Here is a 23,814-nt window from a genome sequence, read left to right as displayed (position 1 = left end):
GCTTGGTAAAAATGAACTTTGCCTTTAAAATGAACAGTGCAATTTCTCCATAGCTGTCAACTATATTTTGTGCCCTGAATCTCCAGGCGCTCTTGTAATCTTAGTAATCACTGAGAGTGATTGGTCAGAGGCTGAGATCTATAGGTCAGAGCTGTTGTATTAGCTTTACCTTTCATTCCAACTTGACTGATAGCTAGGCATGGTGCAGATGTTCTCAGGTAGCACCACTTGTTGACATAAGGGCATCGTTTTATGCATTATTGCCTGTGACATAGTTCTTCTGTGCTCTGAGTTGTTGGCATATTTACTTTATGAACCTCAACCCTGCAGAACTGGAACTTGAAACAGGCAACCTTCTTTGCTTTATCCTATAAAAACATGTATTTTTTTTCCTTTTTATTTTTAACTACACTAATTGCAAATGCTACATAAGCATTATGTTTAATGATGCGATGGTCAGAGTAGAATAAGTTGCCGCAATTTGAGGAGCTCATATTTGGTATTCAGCTCCCAGCAGGAGTACCAAATCTGATGGTTTTGTTCTGTGTTTTGTTCAGGACTGTCACTAACAATGATAAAAATGACAAGATGACAAGCCCACATGTGCACTTAGGAAAGGGGGAAAAAAAAAAAACACAACACAGGATAATTCAATCTGTAGATCTAATTTCCATACTCTTGCAGCCTCTGGGGACTTGTGTGACTGACAACTCTAATAGTAAAAACCTGGATCTGAGACTCTTCCTCCACTGACCCAGTAAGCCATCGCCAAGTGGTGATGGTTGCCTGATGCACTGCCTTAGTGTCAGCTGAAGAAAGAGAAACACCTGGGATTCAAGAGCTGAAAAATCAATTCCAAAAGGAATTAAAAAAAAATGAAGCAGAAGATCATAGGCAGAAAGTAAAGACTGGAGTACCTAAAATAATATCATGGAGGAGAAGGCATCATTGGGCTGTTCCTGTCTCATGGATCGTGGGAATTTCCAACCTTGGTGTCTAGTGATACAGCACTACTGGAATATTGTTGTTTCAGGCATGGATCTTCTCTAAACGTCCATTGTGCAGAAACACTCTGGGCAATGAACAGTTCCCTACATCTGAAAAGAGCAGCAAAAAGTGGAAGTGCAAGAAGAGATGGTGCAGATAGGTGCACTGGGCTGAAGGGGGAAAAGCCCTGCTGCCTACTGGGAATGCCATGGAACTGATCTGCAGATTTGAGCCCCCATTTATTGTGATTTCTAGCAATACTCGCATCAAGTTCATGATTGTGGCTGACTACCATTCTTACGTCGCTTTTATCAGGACTTCTCTTGTCTCACCCCATAAAAAGTGCTTTTATGAAGATGTGGAGTGGCCTACTGAACGTGTGACACACCACCTCCTGAAATCTAATAGACTTGTTATCCTCATGTCACTATGGAATCTGTTAAAGCATTCAGTCGAACATCTGTCCCTCTGTACTTTATACAGCACGATCTACTCTGCCAATTCCCTCCACCCAACCAGGTTCTTGGAAACGCAGCGTTTTAAATGCTTTTAGAGTGGGAGGAAGGAGGGATGGATTTTTTTCCTCATTTTTCAGTCAGCTGCATCTGATAAAACAACAATTTGTAGCACTGGGTAACCCCAAACATGTAAAAGCTGCTTGCAAGCTATAATGCATAATAGAGCTGGAGCTCTTCAGAACCCATTCAATTGGAATCATATTGGTCCTGAATTTGGCAAGAAAGCCACTTAATTTCAGTGCTGAAATCTGTAACAAACTGGAAGTAATTCTCCATTAGCATGGAGTTTGTGTAAAACAAGGCTTCTGCTTCCAAAACTGAATTATCCAACATAGCACAAGCTATTGCTGCTCTTAAGACCAGACATCCAAAAATAATCGTGGCCAGTTCCAGGTGTTCAGCGCTCATAACAGAGGCCAGGTTTTCTCAGGCATTTGGACGTAATAAACAGCATGTTGCACTCTTCTGAAAAATCTCATCCTCTCTTGGCTGCCATGGAAAGTTTTTATCTTCTTGATGGAAAAATAACCTGACCTTTATTTTTCCTGATTCTGAATACTTTTCAGAAAGTTGTGTTTTGCCAGGGTCCTTGTATTTGGTTTGATGCTGCCTAGAGAAAAGGCGTGCGAAGAGCTCGGGGCTTTGACTTAGTAGCAATAAGCTGGAGAAGCAGCGATGAATTAGAGGGAGCAGGAAGGGCACAGCTGGAGGAGTTGGCTTGGTGAGAGTTGCTCTTCCCCATGTGCTCATGTAACACAACTTTGAGTATACACCTCAACTGGAAATTCATCTCCTCCTAAAGAAGAGCCAAGTAAGACACTATTAAAATCTAACGGATTTCAGAGCATTAGCTGATTAGCTGTAGGCCTGCAGACACAAAATAGTGATTGCTTTTTGCCCTTGTTTTGATGCTTTTTTTTTTTTTTTTTTTGCCTAAATGGCAATAGGTGTCCTGAGTTGTCCTGCCAGCACTTCTCGTGAGTCAGAAAACAAACTGGCTGCCAAATATGGTACAAATTGCTTCTGCAGTATTTTCCAATTGTCTCTTTTCAGGATCTCTCTATTCATTTCTGAGCTGTACCTTTCCATCAGGAAAGTTTCCAGGTTAGTATCTCTGTCTTTGATTTCAACAGTCAAAAGAGAAATCAACGTTTTTTAATCTCCAATTATAGATTTTACTGGGGTATGTTGTTTTTGTTTTCTGAGACATCTTCTCTTAAAAACAGCCTGAGAGTTAAATCATGTGAAAGATGCTGTCTAATACACTGCTATCAGGATTGATGTGGGACATGGAATATTTAAGTTTGTTTTGAGAGAGAAAAATCACAGTGCAGGTAGTTTATTAGCTGTGATAGTTCTTGATATGTTGAGAAACTTACTCTGTTACACCTGCCAAGAGAGACAGCCTCCTGGAAAAGTGAAGGCAGTTTATCTCAATGAATACTTGGATACAACAAAAAGGATGTTTGCTGGCTATGTACCTCCAGACAAAATGAGTTAAGGCTAAACTGAGTGTGTGTCTACAGCCTGATTACGCACTGCTGATAAACTCCTAATCAAAGAAGCACAACTCTTTTGAAGATCAAAGGAACTCTTATACACATGGATGTGTGCAATGTATCTGATTACAGGCGGTGTTCTTGTAATGTCTTTCAGCAACAAGTAATGGTCCCAAGTTGTGCAGGAGAGGTTTAGACTGGATATTGGGAAGAATTTGAATTTTGGATATTAGCATATTAGGAAGAATTTCTTCATGGAGATGGAGTCAAACATTGGAATGGCTGCCCAAGAAAATGGAGGAATCCCCATCCTTGGAGGTACTGGAGACCAGTGGCTGTGACAGAGTTCAAGGAGTCCCCCGAAAAAGGAGTTGCGCACCAAGCTGCGTGCAGACAGTGTGGAGGAGTTTGATTTATACAGTGAAACTTCAGCTGTGTCTGCCAGGGGCTGGTACCAAAATACCGTAACATTTCTTGACAAGAAGATGCGTGCTTGAGAAATGCTGTCTGTGGCCTTAAGTTGGCCTCAGTGGGGCTGGAGTACAGTAGGAACTTGCTTTGTCACACCTCTGTGCAGGCCAGCCGTTATATTGCAGGTAGGCACCAAGAAGCATAAGATAACAGATAAACTGGCAACAAGGATTTCTCCTGTAGCCACGCAATAGAAATCTCAGATGAGATTTTTCAATTAGAAGCAGATCAGATGCACTAACACAGGCCGTAACTAATCCTTTGCACATCCTCCATTCTAGGCAAAATTTTCTACGCCTTTCAACACCTGCAGGAATCATGGTGTGAAAAGCATGCAGGAGGATGCCAGTTTCCTCCAGAGAAGTGCTCATGCTGTATTTCTTCCCTTCTCTCCCTTCTCATCCATATAATCCAGCAGTGGGTTTCCCAGAGCACTTCTGTACATTTAATAAGATGTGCTGTCCCTGTCGTTCTTCTGACAGAGAAATTGGGTAGCACATGAAAATTTGAAGGGAAAGAAAAGAATGGTTTCTAAGGTAGTAAGTTTAAAACATGTGACTCAATAGTGCATCTTGAAAAAAGGAGGAGGACAGCAAGGTATTGCTTATTGCAAGCTGGGACTTCTCTAAGACTACTTTGAGAAGGATTTGTATTTCAGGCCCTGGGTCAATATTTATGAAAAATGCCTCATGAAAAATCATCTCGTGATTATCATCATGTCCCAGTCTTGCTGTCTCCTGAGCACGTTGGACTGTGCCTTACTCTTTATGAGATCAAATTATGTCATTCCAATAAAGCAGAGTAATAAATGGGGCTTGTAAGCCACTTCCTCCTATTAGTTTTCACACACTTCATGTAACCAAACACAATCTTGATGTGTGGGGACTGAGTTTTGGTACGCAGACAAAGAACGTTTTCAAACACTTGAGCACTTGACATTTCAGTCTCAACCGTGGTTTGCATCTGAAGGTAATCTGGACGTTTATTTTGATTAGAATCTGAATAGTCATTTTTGATTAGCAGACTGCGTAGATCAGAAATGATACCACAAAGCTGAAGCCATGCAGACTGCCAAAGGTAACATGCTGTCTTTGCTTACTCAGGTTTTCAGTGCTGAACTTATTTGAAGTTGAGCTGAACCACAGAACATTTGTTAGCTTTGCAGCCGTTGTCTACCCATCTGCTTCAGGTTTTGCTCGATTTCGAGAAAGTTTGAATTGTTTAGGCTATTTTTTTTAATTGAGAACATTAGGTGCATTAATCTTCTGAAATATCGAAACTTCCTGAAGATTAATCACAGATATGGGTGAGCTATTTGTTGCACCCTGACCACATGAAACAGGTATTTGGGTTGGCACGTCACCCAGAGTGCTCAAGAGAAAAGACTTGGTAGATGAGAAGAAGTCTTGTGACTCTTTTCAATTGAGTTTATGGTAAAACCTAGCTCTATGTGCTCTTCAAGAGTCAATTAGTTTCAAATGCCATGTTCTGCAAATGATTCTTAGTGGAATAGATCCATAGACTCATGGATTGATTAAGGATGGAAAGAAAAACTGCAGGTAATCTAAACCAACCTCTCCACAAAGCTTTGTCTTTTATGAGAACGTGCTGAAGGTACACTCCATTACATCAATCAGGATCCATTATCAAAGGTATCAGGTATCCAGTATCAAATTGTGAGGAGCTCCACTGGTCCACCAGTTGGGTGCTGAGTCACCGACTGCTATCTCTGAGTCTGGAGCCCACCCACCTGTTCCACACATCTCCATGTCTCCCCTGAGGGGTCAGTTTGGGTAGAGGATAGCGCATACAAGTTCTGGTGAGACAAAGAGGGAAGGCAGTGATTGCACAACCAGAAGAAAGACGCCACCACTTGCAAATGGCTTTCAAATAGAGGTAGCGAGCTCTGCGTCTTCTCCTTAGAAATCTCCTTCAGTAGCATATTTTGGTATTCCTGAGACTTGGAAGTCTGGTTTGTTTTCCTAAGATCTTTTTTGGGAAATGAATAATGCTTCCAGCAGCCAACCGTGCTGCAAATTCAATACAGCAGGGAGCCCTCTCATTAGGTAGAAGGGATTCAGGCTGCAGCAGTTAAATCCGACTGCTGGAGTCCCAGTCCAGTGTTGCGGAAGGCCACTCTTAAGAAAAGCATGTTTGCCAAATGCTGACAAATGACTGTCTTTTCCACAACAACTAAACTCTTGTTCAGCTTTATTTCAAATGTTTACTTTTCTGCTGGAGTTTCAATAAAAGACCCTTGTCTTGCGGCAGCAGCGAGCCATCCAGCACAAGAACAGGGTCTGTAAAACTGTCCTCATTTTGTGCTTGTAAAGCTGTTTGAGAGAGACTGCACTACCCATCCTGTGTTTTGCTTTTGGAAGGAAGTTAAACATACAGGATTTAAGCTATTTCTGTTATTGTTAGATCATCAGGACAAAGGGGCTGGCCAGTAGCAAGCGTAAAGTGGTTGAAATATATGTCCCAGAGATCTTCCATAAGGAAAAAAAATAGGGATAGGAAAATATAATCGTAAAGGGTTTTCTTTTTTTTTTTTTTTTTAAGAAGTGAAGATCAGTCACTAAGTTGTGAGCTGCTTTGGTTTTTTTATTTTATTTTTTTTTATTTATTTTTCTCCTAAGCTCTGCTTAGTGCATTCTCATGCTGCTGACTTTGGGCTACCTCCAGTTCCCAGAAATAAGGCCCGTGTTTGTTTTCTCTAACTGAGCTTTCTGCTCTTGAAAAGGAGATTCTGTGGTTAGATCATTGGCATAGCAGGTCCACTGATAAGAAATGTATCCAGCATAGTTTAGTGCAATCGCTCCCCTTTCCTGCTGGCCTTTTCTCCTGCACAACAATCATCTCCCCATCACTGAAATAATTTTTCAGCAGCTCTGAGCAGGAAATCAGAGTTTTCAATTTCCACTTGCTTTTTGCTGTTTCAAGATTTAAATGGTGGTGTAGTGAAAAAAGCAAGCATTGTGTCTGGGCAGGCGGAGTTCAGGAGTGGGAGCTCTGCAGACAGAGCCCAGCTACAATGAAGGGGAGGAATCATGGATGTAAAATCTGCCGCCTTTCTCCCCCACTGGTGTTGACTAAATCATGTGAGAGGGATTAAGGAGACCAGCAAAGCATTTTAACCCTGCTCTCACCGCAAGAGCAGTGGGGACATGGTATGTTCGCTTAATAACAGGGCATGTGTATCAGAGAGGAGGGGTTAACAAACAGCCTTATAATCCACTTAGCTCTGGATGCTGATGGTGGGAGCACAACTTTGCAAATAAGAGTTTGTGTCCCAGAGTTTTTCTTACAAGAGTGTAAAAGCAATGCATCCCATCTGAATGGTGAGTTCTAGGGATCCCTCACTGCTCTTAGGAAGTGGCAGCACTGCAGCACGCTCCTAAGGACACTTTTTTTTGTCCCTCCTGCTGCTCCCCCCCTTTCTATGACACTCCCACCACCTTTTTCACTCCCCTTTCTGAACCCTTTTGCTTTCTGATAGCAGCCCAGCTCAGTGCATCATCTTTGTGCATGCACCATGGAGACAAGGGAAGTGATGCTTCCTGAAGTGCTCCTGTAGCCCAGTGGGACAGAGGCAGCCAGCAGTATCACACTGGTTATTACGCTGCACTGGAAGGGAAGTGGAGACTGCAGAGTTGGGGTAGTTTCTGTACTATCAGCATTTGTAAGGTAGCTGTTAGCTCAGTAGTAGCGAATGTTGCGTGTAGCTCAAACAGTGTCATTTGCTCTCTGATCAGGGAAGCAACAAATGCATGGCCTTTCCTCAGGAGCTGCTCCTTCTGGACTTAGGAAGTTCAGAAGGCAGAAGAAACCAGGCTGGTTGGTAGGATCCAGGCTGCCATTCATTGACTGCTGCTGGGACCCTGTGAAGTGGCTAACAAGTTGTGTGTACAGTGATACAAGGCAGTAAATGTTGGAGGCAGAGGGTGTGCAAGCTGGTGTAACTCACATCATGCTCAGCACTGTGGGCCTATGGTTATCCTCAGCTTCCTTAGGTGTCCCTCCTGCCCTCAGCCCCAGTGGAAACCTGCTTGGCTGGGAGTACGTTAGTTCCACCTGTAAACCAGGTTGTTTCTGCTCAGGTGAAGTGAAAGGCTATCTGTGGGTCAACACTGTCCTTATTTCACTGAACTTAGTATTTTATTGTAAAATGGGTATAATAGCCTAGCTACTGTAGGACTCAATAGCAATTACTCTTCCAATCTGGGCTCAATAGTTAATGTATCAGATTCCTCTCATGTCTGTATCGCAGGGAGGTCCCAGGGCCATCTCCACAGTGTGGTTTTTCCATTGGGTATGGCCCAATTGTGGGGCAGAGAGCCTGGCCCAACTGTACGGCCCCTGGAACTTCAGATGCTTGACACTTGATATTTCTTTTATGGAAATAGTCAGCTGTATATAAATAGCATAACAAGATAAACATTGTGCTCAGCATGACAACCAAGAAAAATACTGCAGGGTCAACTTAAAGGCTGAGATGGGTTCAGAAGACAATGCTGACTTTGTGTCACGGTCAGGGGCGATCCATCATCCAGGTTCCAGCACTAAAGGGAGATGAAGCAATGCTTTCTGTCACATATGGACCAGTTAATAAGAACTTGCTCCTTTTATTTATTCTATACGTTGGCTAATGACAGTACAGTGATTGTTCTTACACTTGTTTGAGAAGGGAAACAAACTGAGGACAGAACTGCAGTGCCTCTCCATGAGGCAAAGGAGTCAGGTTTCGTTTTTGATTCTTGTCAGTTAGCTTAGTACATCCTGTTTCACAAATCTGAAATGCAGACCAAGATAGAAGCAATTCAAAACTTCTAAAGTATGATAAAGTAAATCATGATCATCTCCACCAGGGTCAAATAAGAGGTGAGATTCTGATAGCTGTAAACCAGGCAGCTAAGGCGAATCCAATTATTTATGGCGCTGCAGGTTTTTGTAGTAGAAACATATCACATGTGGTAGCCAGCAGCATACAACTTAACTTACTTTGGCTCGGCACTTGTTCTCAACAGTTATACAACCAGTAAAAACGCATCATCTGTCACTGCTCCATGTTCTTATTGCCCTCTTGGTGTAGCATTAGAAGAGATTTATCATTACTCCCTGACAGCCACCATGCCGGTTGTCACTGCCACTTCTTTCACTGTAATTTTAATTGCCTATAGATGCTGCACAGAGCTTTATTCTGACACTAAAAGATTTAATGGTGGAGTGAAGCTCCAAAATCGATGTTAACAAGTCTTTATTTGGGACTATTTTATTTAATAGACTTTCTTAGCTACTAAGGGTGATTTACAAAACTCATCTTCACTGACTCTGGAAAAAAACAGAGTATCAGCAAATATGTTTCCTTAGCCAGTAATGGAATGGATCCCTCCTTACTTGGAATTATCCCTCCCAAAGCACTATCTGCTCTAACTTCTAACTAGATGTTTATTTGCTTCAGTAATGGCAGGAAAAAAACCAAGGTTCCTATTCAGCACGCTTTGAGATGCAGCAACAGAGATAGAAGTAGTTGATTACTTGCAGAGCGGAGCTTCTTCCCGTGCCTGTCTGAGCTAACAGTGCAGTCTTAAGTATCCTAAGTAACAGAAGTCTGGACCAAATGCTGTAAAAGAAATGGTATGGAACAGCTTTGATGGAGACATGGCTGGCTAACTTAACAGGTATTCCTTGTCTTTAACAGCCCTGCTGCAATGATTTGTGCAGCGTTGAGTTCAACACAGAGATTTCTGCTTTAAAAAGAGAAGAAAAACATCACACTGGCATTCTGTACTGGCAAACAATGTGCCACAGGGGCTGTGCTCCCCAGCAGAAATGCCATGGAGACAATCTGTCTACTCCTACCCATCACATTTCTTTCCTTGCCGGTGGCTGGCGGCACACTTCCATCCATATGCAATATCCAGGCTGCCAACTGCATTGGTATTTGAAAAGGTGAAATCATGCAGCTGCTGAAGAAGCTTGCTTGCTCCTGAGCGGAAAAGTCGATGAGCATTTTATAGAAGAGCTGCCCAAATCTATCATCTGAAGTGACTCTACTCTGCTTCCTTTTGCCCTCTGATTTGGCTGTATGTACTTAGCAGCAAATGATATAATAAAGGATTATTAAGTGGAGCAAATACGTTAAGAAGTGCTATTCACAGATCAATATAAAATATTCTAGGTTATTATAAGGCCCTATTACAAGAAAATTGAAGGATTTTATATCAGTTCATTTGCTAGCTATGAAACTGTTTCTCTGATTCAACTTTCACATGCCGTATTAAAAGCACAGTTGTAAATGAAAGGTGACTGGGCCATTTATTGAAAAACAAATGGATTGGTATGATGAAAACAGAGATTGGATCCTGCCAAGAGCAATATGAAGAGATGACCAAAACATGAGAAAGCTACAGAGTGTCTTTACTCCAAAACAGAGTCCTGAATTTGCAGTGTTAAAAAAAAATCTATGTCAAGGACTTGAGTGAAGTATTATCTAACCATCTGAGACACAGCCTTATAATTCATGGGTCATTGACACAGTAGAGAAGATCAGTTCTGTCTATTGTAGCAGCAGAGGGGCTCTTAATCCATGGATTATTAACGTGGAAAATTGAAGGGGCTGTTACAGGCTTGTGGTTTATTAGACTATTGTGGATTTAGGGAGCTTTAATTTGAAGATTATGGACACAATGGAGTGCAACAGATCCTTTGACAATGTCAGTGGCAAGGCTTTTGTACAGAAGAAAGCTTCTGCCTGAATTCTGGCCTTCCTCATCCCACAGGATGCTGCTTAGGGAAACACTTATGGTCTGTGATCACCTTTGAAACTTGTTTGATCAAAAGAACCAAGAAACCCACTTTGCTGAAGATAATGTTCACTGAGGGTTCCAGTCTGGAAAGTATTTCTTTCTAATGAGGTTTTTCTTTCTAGAACTTGATGTGCTCCTATTGTTGTTGCTTTGCATTTTCCATGCTATACTTCACTACCTCTATAGGATACTCTCTTAATTCAAAGGCTCAGAGCTGGCATTAAGGTAAGCTTTGTAGCTGCAAGGGTATTTGAGAATGGGACCAGTTTGCCTCTTGAGAGTGAGGCTCTATCATTGATGGTGTCTGAGAGAAGGTAAGAGCTGCTGGGAAATGTCACTCCATAGCAGAGTAAGGGCATGAAAAATTCTGTTCATGTTCAAGGAAGCTGTCCCTTTCAGCTCAGTTCTGAGATTTATGCTTAGAATAAAAGAGGGAGGGAGCTGTGGACGGAACTAACAAAATGTCTATTTGGATAAGCATCTTGACCTGTCTCCTCAGTGCATGCCCTGCTCGGGGTGTCTGCTTGCCTGGGTTGGGCAGTTCTTCAGCATGAGTGTCTGCAGCTGTGAGTGGGGAAACAGTGAAGAAAGCCAAATGCTATTTGTCCCTAGCATTGTTCATTTTCCAACGTGGTTGTCCCCAAAAGCACGACTTGCTTGCAAAGATCTTTACTGCTGGAAGTTGAGGAAGTCAAAGCATGAATGAGATCAAAAAGGAACTGCACAAATTCATGGCAAATGGCTCGTGAATGGTTTGTGAATGATGACCAAAGACTTCTAGAAACTGAGAGGATGACAGGAGGAGCAGACCATGTTTGTCCTCTTGTCTCAGCTCTTTTGCTAAGCTGGATACTGCTTACTGTTTCCAACTGATTTAATTTTACAGCTGGACAAAAAATGAAGCACTTTCCCAATGAAGAAAGGACCAAAGGAAAAAGGCCATATGAGATAAACTGATTACTGGGTTCATGAACTGGGGAAAGGGAAAGAAAAGGAAGTGAAGAGCTCTTCCAGGCCAAGAGAAGAGCAGAGAGGGGAACTGAATGTTCAGAATTCTAGCAGTGATGCAGAGTCTTTGTTAAATCCTTTAAAAATCGATTGGGGTATTTCACTAGTTTGAGTGCTCATTTTAATTGGGGGAAAAATAGTGTTTTCTTGAAATAAACTGTTATTTCAACTATTCTTACATAAAACAGATAATTCAGTCTATATTTAGTAGAAAATGTTTCATATCCAGCCTGGAAGTAGCTGATTAGCACAAATAACTGTTTATTCACTATTAACATCTACTTTGAATATTTACATTTGCTTGATTTCCCTCTCTTGTCCTCTTCCACTTCTCCCATTGCCCTGCCTCCAACCAACGCTCCCCCCAAAATTACTTCTGTTTCCCAGGGAATATGCATGTTTTTGAGTAATGTAAAGCAAATGATGGATTGCGTGTATTTGTGATGCCCTTTGAAAACTGTCCCAATATCCAAAGGCTGCTCAGTTTTATTCCTCTAAGCGTTCTGTGCTTACTGCTGCAACATGTCATTTACACAGCCAGGAAGTTGTATGAGATATACAAGACTCAAGCCAACAGGATAAAATCCAAGTGATGTTTTAGCCAGCTTTTGAAATGAATAGAATTTTGTGACCCAGGCAATGAATACTAACTGAGTGGTCAAACACAGATGGTCCACATGAAGCTTTCTGTGCATGTTCTAATTTGACACGTGAAAAGTTTTATATCATTTAAAAATATATTGGAATTTTGAGCACTATGTTACTTAAGGAAGCATATACTGTTGCAATGGAACATGGACCTTCTAAGCAGTGCTTGGTGTTGGAAGATAGCTAAGCTTTAAAAACCTTTCAGGATTTATGTGGTTCAGTTATGACATTAATACTCCAGCCTAATATATAGGTGTACTGGTAGTGAAGTAGTCTGAAGATCCAGATTGTAGAATCTGCTCAGTTTGAAGATATCTTACAAAATTGACGACTTTGATGTTCAGATGAAGATAGGACATGGCTGCCAATGCTTTTGCACTCTGGTCTGTAGTCAGGCACAGTGACGTGTGTCAGGACTCCAGCTGAGTGATGCTGGATCAAAACCAGAAAGAAAATTTATATGAGAAAATGAATTTGAACTTCCTCCAAGGGGGAAGGAAGGCTCATATCTCCACTAAGCACATGCATCTTCTGCTCAAGCCAAAAGTGCCTGACTTCTGGAAAGTAGTGAACATGAACCTCCATGAAATGGGAGTGCACCTATTAATGGTGACAGAGTGGATGTCTGCAAGTCATTTTGTTCTGATGCTCTGAACTCTAAAGTGGTGGGAATCTTTCCTTAGGCTTCAGCAGAACTTTCAGAAATGTGCATCAAAATGCTTAATATTAGACTTAAGGTTATGAAATAAACTAAGGGCAGAATTTTCATTTTTTTCTTTAGCATCATGTTGAGCAAGCAATAGCTGAATAACATATTTGCTATTTGTAGTCACTGATCGCATTTCCTCAAGATATTCACATAATCACTTATTTTTTCCAACTCTGCCTTATAGCATGGCTGGAGCCTGGTAAAAAGCTGGAGTGAAAGGGAGATAAAAACACCATAAAACTGAGGTAGCTGAAATGTTCTACTGATAAGTAATTTAAGGAAGGAAAGACTGAATTCCTGGAGCTCTGTCATCACTCTCTCTGAGAGAGGATTGTGAAATAATGCATATTTTAGTTATTTGGTTGCTAACATTCTAAGCAGAATTATGTTGCTGTTGTATTTTGCCAGCAGACTGAGCTTCCTCCATGTAGTCTAGAAAGCAGACTGGCCTCTCTGACAGTCACCATCATAGGGGACACTTGGGTCCTTGTGGCACAGACTCCTGCTCCTGCCAATGGGACTGTTGCTCCCAGTGCCACATAAACCTTCAAAACCTGACATCAGGGTGCAGGGAGTGGCATAGCCTAGAAGACCTGACCAGATTCCTCATCTCTGCCCTGGAGTGGGACAGGGGCCTCTTTAAAACCAAAATGCAAACATGCTGGATTCATGTCACAGTGCAATGCCTCCATGATCCCAAAAATTTGCCTGGAACGCAGATATTTGGATGATAATGGCCCTCTACTAAATGCTGACAAAACCCTATGTTTCTGCTATAGATGTCAGGCATGTTGCATGGCAGGGTGCACACAGGACTATTTCTCAACTGTATGCTTTCAGCGGACCCCTGTGACCAACTGCTTTGACACAGCATTGCTGAGAAAAGGTGCTGGTGCTTTGGACTTTCAGGTCCGAAGTTCTCCTCCAAATCTGCATGAATATTTTATTGCTAGAAGTAAAAAAGAAAGAATGCAATATACAGGAAGCAATGATGCCATATAGGCTCCAGGTAGCATGGATTAACATAAAGCTAATTGTTTTGATGTTCTCTTTGTACATTTCTGCTAGCAAGTATGTTAGCAGTCACTGATGCCTGGCAAAGGGGAGATGACACGTTGAGTTTTCCTACCTCTGTCTCCTTTTTTCAGCTCACTTATTCGTTAGAGCACTTCACTTTCTTGATCTTTCTTCATGAGTGAGAAAAGTACTGCTTTTGCCATTTGCTAAAAAGGAAGAGCTGGGGCAGGGAAAACTAAATCTGTTGAAGGATGGAAAGAGGTACACAGAGCTATTCTCAGAATTCTCCCCAGGTGTCCTGCTTCCCTTGGCACCGGGAATTAAAGAAATTCCCATACATTTTCTATCTGCATCTTTGCGAACCTAAGTCCCCCTGCATATCTGACACTAAATCATCCCATCCTGGTTACACAAGGAATGTGAAGTATTGCAAGGAAGCGATCCTTCTCCAGCAAAAAAATGGTGTTTAATTTCTGGCCTTTCTGTCCCATGCACTGTGTTCTGAAGAGTTGTCAGTTTGAACTAGGCACATTTCAGCTATCAAATTCTTTGTTGGGGAAAAGTCCCCAAATGTTTTGTCAGTAGTAAGTATACATAGGTGCATGCGTAAAATATGCTTACAATGGTCAAGAAAGTAAGGGAACTCTGGAGACTCCAGATTCCCCTCCAAAGGAGGATTATGCCTTTGGTATTGGTTCATTGAAGTGTCTGAAGTGAGAGAGCTGGGTTGCATGTGGTTTCTTCTAAGAAATTACATTTGTCAGTGGCAAATGAGCACTAGTAAGTTCTGGGAAGCTCTTTTTCTCTCTCTTTTTCTTTTCTTTTTTTTTTTTAGGTTGTTTAATTTTTCCAGTAAACTCCTTCTCTCCAGAAGTTCAGCTGGGATTGCTTACTTAAATTTATTTTGCTAAAAACAGGAACTGAGCCTTAAAACCATTATTAATAAACAGTTTATTTTTTACATTGAGGCATCCGATGTAGTCCATAAATTATCATCCATTTAATTAAAGACACTCACCTTTCCAGCTGTTTCTCTAATCAGCCTAATTCAAAGCCCATAAATTGAATGGTTTCTTTGCCAGTAATATCAGGGACTTTATGCTGGCATGGTGCTTTCTGGGTTCTCTCCCTTGCCACCCCTGCTGTTAATAAGTCCCTGTTGGAGCTGATTTACAGAGGCCCTAAGACACATGTCAATTTATGGGGGCCCTGCTTTTGTCCAAAGCTAGGGATGCCATGCCTGGACCTGGCTCTCCTCTTTGTACTTTTTTCTTATTTTCTTTGAATGTAAGAGTGGATGTGTGAAAAATTAATGTAACTTAGCCATAGCCATCCTAGAAGAGCAAGTCTGCCACTGACGTAGCCAGCAACCCACTCCATGACCCTTTTAGGTAAGCTTGAAGATAATTTCCTAAGAAATGGAATGGAATGATTCAGGCAGCTGGTTGCGGATAGAAGTCTGTCTGCACCTATTACCACTGGAAAGAAAGAAAAAAATCTAATTTCTATTCCTTTCTACAGCTGAATCTCTGTGAGTCTCCTAAGTTCAGGAGTTAGCAAATGGGTTCATGGAAAACAATTCTATTGAGGGCTATGAAAAACAAACACAAAGACAACACCCCAGCTCTTGAGATCACCCATGAACTTTTAGAGAGGTTTAAGGAGAAATGAGATGTGAAAAAGAAAATAAAGATAAAAGCAAAAGTCTGCAACGGTTAAATCTCCCTCCACTTCAAAATTGACCTGCAAAAAGGAGCATGTGGATTAACCTTTGTTTACAGTGATGAGCCAGAGAAGTTTTTCTTCCCTGCATCTCACATTTAATTGACTTTTGTTCCCAGCACTCATATTCTGCAGCTGCAAAAGTGGTGTGATTCAAATGGATGAAGAGAGAGCTGTGATGAGTGCAGGTAGGAGAGAAAAAGATGGGTCTATTATGAGAAGCTAGGTGTTGTTCTGCAGTCATACTGAATACAACCAGCCAGCTCTCTGATCTGCTCTAGCTTTGTTAAGCACCAAAAAGCTCCCTTGATCCTCTGTGCTTGTGTTTGTGGTGCATTTGAAAGAGGGATGAAATGAAAGCATAAATGCCAGAGCTGAAGGAGGAACTCGCTGGAAATGTTTGGGGTTTTTTTTTGCTCATTCTGCAATGTTTATTTCCAACATCTGAATTTTCTCTACTGACCAAGTAGCTGCACTTAAGCGACTGTATCATCTGCCTGATGACACCAGTGCTGCTTTGCCATTTAGATAACACTTCTCAGAAATGGAAAGTTAATCTATTGGATTATTTTCCAAGTAATGTGGGGGCAAAAAGAATATAAACAAGGAAGCGTTGCAAGGCCAGCATTTGCTTTTACATATGACATGCCTTAAAACAAAGGTTAGTCATCTGGTCAGTCCTTATAGAGCAAAGGTTCAAAACTGAAAGTAGAGAAGTGCTATTGGTACATGTGAGCGGAGCTGCATTTCAAATCAAAGGCTCTGATAAATTCGAATCGTTGTGAAAACCTGTAAGGGCTTGGGTGTTGGCTATTTGGGGTTATTTTCTCACTTTATGATTTGTTCATGTTACTATGGTATGCAGCTAAGTTGAGAGGCTTGTTTATTTGTTCTTTATGAACCCTACAAAGAGAAGCATTTTCACTTGGAGCTTGCTGGAAACGAAAGGCCAAAGGCAGCCTGGGAGGCTCTTCCTGGCTTCCTCGGGGGCAGATCTCCTCCCTGCCGGCTGACCTGGGTCAGGATTTTCCCCTGGGCTCCCCTGTCCAAGGCCATTCCCACCATCAGGATCACCAGTGAAGGCTGGAGTCCTGTGCTGAAGGATGAGGGCCTGGCTGTGGTCACGGCCTCTTCGTGCACTGCAGCGCTGCCACTTGGCTCCGCCGCACACTGTGTGCATGGCCTGAAGTTCATCTGCTGCTGCAGGCCTCCTGGTATGTGAGAGAGTAAATTCAAGCATGCCAACATGTGCACTGAGGCAGCAAACTTAAGGGAGGGGAAGGAATTCCCCTCCTTCTGCAGTTCATGGTGTCCTTCTAAACTGCTTATAAATAGGTCTGCTGTAGCCAGTGTTTGTTTTTGGACTGTGTTGCTTTGCTCATTAGCAAGACTTCGGTCTGGAAGTAAAGTTCAAGTTGACACCTCTCATCTGAAATAAAGAGTGGAAGAAAGTTAACCACGTAGTCAGATGGCTCAAGGCAGCAATTCATATGAATGTAAGCTAGTTCTCTGTCTTGCAAAACTGGAGCAGAGATCTAGACCCACTTTCCCTTTTGCTCCATTTTCGTTTCCCTATCCTCTTCTTTAGCTGATGACAGTTTCAGCTTCCTACATCCTTTTAAAGAGATTCCCCCTGCACATCATCTGGGATTCATGAACTGTGGAGATCTGGTAAGCAGCACAAATCACACACTCCTGGCCTGCACTTGCCAGAAGCCCTGGATAAGTTTTCAGCTGAGATTATACTATGCCTCCCTCCAGCCAGTAGAGGAATTATATATGGCTCCATTTTCTCCAGGAAAAAAAAGAAAAAAGAAAAAAAAAGAAACTTGTACCAAAAAATAACAATCTATATCGTGAAGGATTATTTTTTGCTGATTGAGAGGTGTTTGGAGATGACAGGCATCTGATCTCGTCTTAAGCCTTAAATTGCAGTAAATCCAGTATTTATTTACTTTTTACTTTAACCAAATAAGACATTATCCTGCCTCTGAGTTAACACTTTCAGTGCTTGCTTTGGCTGAGCACTGCTTGCTGCAGGCATTAACATCTTGCTGTCTCTCAAGAAGGAATTGTGCAGAGCCACCAGTTCCTCAGCAAAAACACTCAGTAGGATTACATGCTTCTTTAGAAGAGGTGATCTTTGAATCAAATGGCATGTTTGCTTTCAGACGGGTTACTGATAGAGGTTTCTAGGTGTTCTGAATGTGGGGAATGTAAGTGGTAAGTTGGTACGTTATGAACCTAAACAAAGAAGATTTATATAACTAAACATAATTTTATTGCCTACTTAAGAGCTTGCAGTGAAATGTTTGTAGAAAAGAAGGCACATTATCCCAAAACAGTGGTTCTATTTCTGCTCTTGCTAACACTGTTACAAAGAACCAAAAGGTCTCTGTAAACTCTCCACTCTGAGCTATGAATTAAGGCAAGATGAACTTCTAACAGTAGGTCCTGACCACAGGGAGAAGAACGTGTTCAATGAGGTGTCTAGAGGCATTTGATTCCAGACCTAAGCTCATGTACATTTTTACTGATGTGTGCTTCCTCTCAATGATGATGTGTGCAGGTATTATGTCTTTAATTGTAGAAGCATTAAAAAATAAATCATTGCTGTTCCCTTTGCATGCGTTCAGTTGTTCCCAGCTCTGAACATCCCACGGGCTCTCAAGGCTGATTTCAGGGAAAGCAGGAGTTGTTACTTTGGCAAATGAATATTCAGCCATGTGTTCAGAAATCTAATTTTCTCCCCTGGTACATAATGGGAACAACTGCATGCATTCTTGTCACAGTATTTCTTCTTTAATTTTCCTCCATTTTGCACTCTTGCAATCTCTGCAATTATATTTGGCACAGTAATTATTATTGTTCCAGTTATAATTCCTGCAACAGTGGATCCTAATGCAGCGTTGCTTGGTGCCTTGTGAACTCCTGCACTGGTGAGTACAGACCCTGCCACAGCTTTTATTATGGATTTCAACTACTTTGTTTGGGTATTCACGGGAAGGCTTTGATGTGAATTACCTCGAATGCTATAGCAAAGTGAATTGCCAAAATGATTTACCTCTGAGATATGACTTTTTATCTAGAAAAATGCACAGTTTTTGAAAGTGTCTTGGGATGGGTTTATGTATTGTGTTTTTCAGTTGCTTGGTGCCTCAGATGAGTGGCACAGATTTTAGTGTTGTATATCCCTGAGCAACACAAACATTAAAAGCATTATTCATGAGAACTGTCTCTATTTCAAGAGTGATCTTGATGATGACAAAATCAATTATTTTAACGTATTGTCACTTCAGTTTTAATTTTTTGTAGATCTGTTTCAATTATAGAGACTAGCCATATATATCCATGGAGACCTTTAAAGTGGAATTTGCTTTTATATTTCTTCAATTTACGTTGATTAAATGTCATACACTAAATCATTCCCATACCCGTGCCCATTAACATATGATTTGCCCACTAGTAATTACTTTGTCATCCTTACTTCCTCAGGCTATTTTCATCTTTAAGCCACAGTTAATCCATGACCTTAGTGCTTTTGTCTCCAGGTCTGAATTATGTAAGTATTACAGAACAAAGATTGAATTGAACTACTCTCGGCTTTATTTTACAACTACAGCCACCTGATTGGCTTTTCTATTTCCACTAACTAAAATAATACAGTAAATTTAATTCCTTTGTGAGAGGTTGTTCCGGGTTGGGTTTTTTTTGGTTTTGGTTTTGGTTTTTTTGTTGTTTGTTTTTGTTTTTCCAGCATAGCAATGCCAAATAAGAAGTATTCCTATGGGGAAAGTAAAAACGCTTTTCTGGGTGTTTAGGATTCCTGCCAACTAGACACAAAGACAACTGAAGCAGAAATGTACCCCACACTCTGCAGTGACCACTGCAATGGTAATTGAATAACATCTGCTGACAGCGAGCTAAAAAAACAAATTGGTCGTGGAGCTGAAATAGAAGAGTAGTACCTTTTTAAAGTACCTTTTTGTAGTGTATCCTCAAACTCTTTCTCCACAAGTCTATCCAAGAAGCTGAACACCTGTTGAATGTCAGGTTTCCTTTTGGATGCAGGAGTGCAGCATCACATAGCATGGTCATTCCTCTAGCAGACTGGGCAATTTGCTATTGCTCAAGTTCCAGACAAGCCGTCTGATTCTTGTTTGAAATGCTATCTCTAAGCTGCTTTTGTTCAATCAGTCACTTTCATGAAAGGTTATAATCGAAAGACCAGATTTTAGAAGCACCCTTATATGATACTGATTTCCCAGTGGCATGTAAATAAGGGGTCACGTTTTCCAAAGAGAGTACTGCCCCACCGCCAGTGCTGTGAGAAATCTGCTTTGCAGCTCCATGGCTGTATTTAGGGGGAAACATTGCTGACAGGCTGAGTCAGTGGCCCAAATTCTCCTCCCTTTATCCATGTAACCACATGAAAGCTTGTGCCTCCTATCCACAGAGTGTGCATGAATAATTTGCTTGGCATGGGACTGGAGCTAGCTAGCACAATAACTATGCTTTTGTAGGCTCCATATGTCCCTTCTTTGGAGCTTTTCAAACGATACAAAACTCTGGTACTGTGACTAAAATGAGAAAAGTCTGGGCAATGACTACAGAAGCAACTGGGAGTGACCTAACGCTCATGAAAGGACTCCTGGCTTCAATGGGTGTTGACCCAAGTCCGTAAGAGACTTGAGTTACACCCAGACGTTATGGAGATCCTGGAATGACCCCTGCAGTCTGCAGGGAGATTGTTTTCTTCTTGTTTTGCTTTTTTCCTGTTTGTTTTGTTTGTTTCCAATCATTGCAAGGATGTTCTGATTTCCACACCCTTCAGAAGCTCCAGATTCTTTAACTGTACTTCTCAAAACATGCTCAAGAAGTATGTGCATGCATTGCCTATCCTTCTCCTCTTCTGTGCACTGAATATTTTTGGTGGAGGAGAGCTCAGTAACGGAAGCGTAAACCTTCTGTTTACATCTATAAACAAGATAAGGTACAAATTGCTGCAATCCAAACTTCCTTGCTCTGTCCCTCCACTGACCTCAACTATAAACGAAAAGGAGCCTCCTTTCTCATAGCAGTAGGAGAGTCGGGTCCCTTGGGCAAAGTTTCAACCAGCAAAATTGCTTGCAAAATCTGTGAATTTTTCCAATTGCCATTCCATTCATACACCCCCAGGGCCAGGGGTTGGTTGTGGTGGCACAATGGCAGGACAGCATTGAGCCCATGACTGCAGACTACTCTATGCTCCTTTAGCAGCAATGCGAGGCTGTCTGCATTTGTGCATTTTTCCTGAGTTCAAGAAATAACTTACTCAGTCTTTTGCTAAAGGGCTTGGATAGGGAAGTGCAAACTTCTCAAGCATTTCAGAAGGAAAAAATAAAAACTGGCAGCATACATCCCTGTCACTGTATCACACACTCATGCCTGTTCTCCTGGAAGCTTTTTGCTGGGTTGAATAGATTGCTTGCGAAATATCTAGGATTCTGCCAAGTAAGCACAAATTTAATTAAATGAAAATGCTACTCATGCATTGTCTTATTTTTATTGATTTCAGTAGAAAGTAGAAGAACCATCAATAAGATAAGCTGGTTGTTTCTGTGCACAGGAACATGCCTCCCTGGTAACCTGAGCAGACTGTAAGTGGCCTGGAGGGAGGACACAAGGAGAGGGCAGGGCATGAGAAAATATCAGGGAAAGGGAAAAAAAAGTGAAAGGGATTTCTGTCTTCGACAGGAGTAGTTATAGCTTTGAGCACCAAAAGATCTCATGAATCTTTTTGCTAAAAGCTCACTGCCATTGGCAATCCTATTGCAGCTGCATTTGAAAGCCACCGAGACTATGGTTTTTTTTAAATCAGGATTTGTGTTGAGGCTTCCCTAGCCACATCATTTCTGGATGCTTGGTACAAGCTAAGCTGTCACACTTGGTATCAGTGTCAGACAGAAGGGTAATACAAGGCTGAGCTTTCCAACACAAACACTGCATCTGCAAAAGAGTGAATCTTATATTGGTATTGTCTCTCCTCAGGCAAGTCCTGGATCCTTCTTTTCTTAGAGCAGCTCAGCAGAGGAGCACAAAGACATCAGTGCTGGCATGGCTCACCCAGCAGCACATCTCTGGAAGATGCACTGGTGCTCAGGTGAGGCACTGCTGTAGGTTTCCCACTTTCTTACACTGCCACCACTCGCATGTCCTGGAGGTGGCTCCTAGCAGGGCAGTAGTTCTTGTATGTTTCAGCAATGCAGAAGCTCCTCTTTCATTCTTTGTACTGTGCAGTAGATTGTAGGAGAGCAGCTTAGGAACAGTAGCAAAAGAGAAGGGACATGGAGACAGTTCTGGGTCTGAACTGTTACAAGGCTGCAAGAGGAGCTGTGGTGACTCCAGGTCTTTCCTGATGTTCTTGATAAGAGCATGTCAGATTGTCAGATGCTGACTCCTGGCTCTGGGCCTATTTTCCCTTCATAGTGGTGCTCAGTCAAATTTCTTGTAGTCAATCAGATACTGCTGCTCTAAACCAGATGGTTTTATATATTCATAGCTTGGGCTACAGAATTACAGAATTACATTCTCACTGTTCTGAAGAATCGAACAGGTTACACACAAGTTTGTTTTCGTGAGCCCAGTACTACACATCCATCTGCTGCAGGGTGATGTTTTAGCTGTCATGGTGTTTGGTTCACCAGTGAGTGCTGAGAGATGCCAACACATGAGCTGTGATGGGTCCAGGGCTCTCAGCCAAGGGCTAACATCTCCCCATCCTGGCGTTGTATGAACACAAAAACCTAACTTGTTGGTTGGTGAAAAGGCTCACGTTTGGACAATTATCTATCCTGAATACAGGCTTTGAGTTACAAAGAGCTGTGGGCAGAAACCTGCTATGAAAACAGTATAGTAAAAAAAAGCTGCCTCTCTGTCCAAGTTAGCCCTGTTCCTGTAACAAATGCCACTCTGCTGGTGAGCTAGCGTGGAGTAATGCATTAACTGAGTGTGATAAGGCATGTGAACTCTGATACTGGCTTCATTTTTAGTCCTGTGTTTGTACTGCAGTTAGCACAAAGGGGTCTTGGTTCCTCGGTAGGCCCTGTCATGTCAAAACAATGTCAGTTAAGTCAACAAAGCCATTCACGTTACAGTGATTTCCAAGTCATGCTTCCACCTTTTAAAAATTCTGAGTGGAAATGTTAGGGATATTTAAGAGTTAAGCTGAAAGAAACATGGAAACAGCTGGCTTAAAACTCGAGCCTGATTCCTATCACCAACATTCAGTAAAATTACTTATAATCTAGTGTGTACAGAAAGTATAGAGGCCTGAAAAATATGATTTGGGTCACAGAACAAGAAACTAAATCCTTAACAAAGCTGCCATAGCTGCATGCATAGGAAGCAAACTATCCACATGCACATCTCCTTGGTTTTGCCATCTGCCTCCAGACTACAAGTAGCTCCCACGGCAGCGTGATTATTAGGAAGGACCAAACCTCTAATCATGTCTAGGTAGCACTTCTGGCTGGAAAAGAGACATCCTGGGAGAGTGCTACTGCCTGGGTCATCAAATTCAGTCGCTGCTATTGTATGTAGTGGTGCTGCGATTCATACTGCAAACTGATTGTGCTTGGTTTTAGAAGGAAGAGGATATGTCAAAGCACTATTTGCGACAAATTCTTTCAGGTTGCTAACTAACTCCTTCAGCCATAGTGCTTATTTCTCCTGGCATCTTCATGGAGTGTATCCTACGCAAGCTCGTCTTTTCTTGCAAACAAATATCAAAGTAAGACTTGGTGTAAAGGTCTGGGGAATTCTGAGGGCTGATCTATGTTTTTGCATGCTCAGAAGTTGACAGAATTAGCTGCTTACTCCATAGGGCTGAAAACAGACAAAATGGAATACCTTCTTGCACAATTAATAATTCATCAATGGAAGAAAGAGCTTTAGGATATCATTTGGAATGAAAAGTGCTTAACACAAGCCTCCACAATTCAGTCTGCTACTTACGAAGTTAAAGGAAAGGATTTTTGCTAGTTGTCCTCCCTTCAGGAAAAAAAACTCCTCCTCTTGACCTTCTGTATTTAGGAACAGCCTGCATTTTGGGTAATTAAAACTGATGAGCCTGACAAACATTCATCTCCAAAGAAATACTCTACAGTAAACGTAAACTCTCGAGATCCTTCCAGGCATACCAGCACAACTGTCTCTTAAAATTTCTTCCCAAGCCATCTGGTGCCTTATCTTTGTAGCCAAGCCATACAATAACTTTAAAAGAAGATTGTTTCTAGAAGGCTTTCGTCTCAGGACTACAGATCCTCTTGGAAGTCTCACAGCTCACTCTGAAACTGTCAACCAGGCAGTGCGGATGCTCCACTTCTTTCTATCATAACCCAAAATGTCCAGCTGCGATTCTCTGTGGGAGATCTCAATCTCATGTG

General features: G+C 41.7%; 1 long non-coding RNA gene across 2 annotated transcripts in view; it reads left to right on the top strand.

The window, feature by feature from the left end:
* Positions 1 to 10,358, top strand: part of LOC149916451 (uncharacterized) — a 31,364-nt gene extending 21,006 nt beyond the window's left edge. Inside the window, exons 2-4 of one of the 2 annotated variants that reach the window (XR_016469924.1) lie at positions 2,559 to 2,609; positions 3,162 to 3,600; positions 9,177 to 10,358. This is a non-coding gene — a long non-coding RNA (uncharacterized LOC149916451). Of the gene's footprint in view, positions 1 to 2,558; positions 2,610 to 3,161; positions 3,601 to 3,756; positions 4,922 to 9,176 lie in introns of those variants that run through there. The other variant, XR_016469923.1, reaches the window with a different exon arrangement.
* Positions 10,359 to 23,814: the final 13,456 nt, after the last annotated feature.

Source organism: Phasianus colchicus, chromosome 11 (assembly GCF_987193195.1).
Source record: "Phasianus colchicus chromosome 11, bPhaCol1.hap1.1, whole genome shotgun sequence".
NCBI lineage: Eukaryota > Metazoa > Chordata > Aves > Galliformes > Phasianidae > Phasianus > Phasianus colchicus.
Note: the sequence above shows the minus strand (reverse complement) of the source record. Positions and strands in the feature narration are given on the sequence as shown.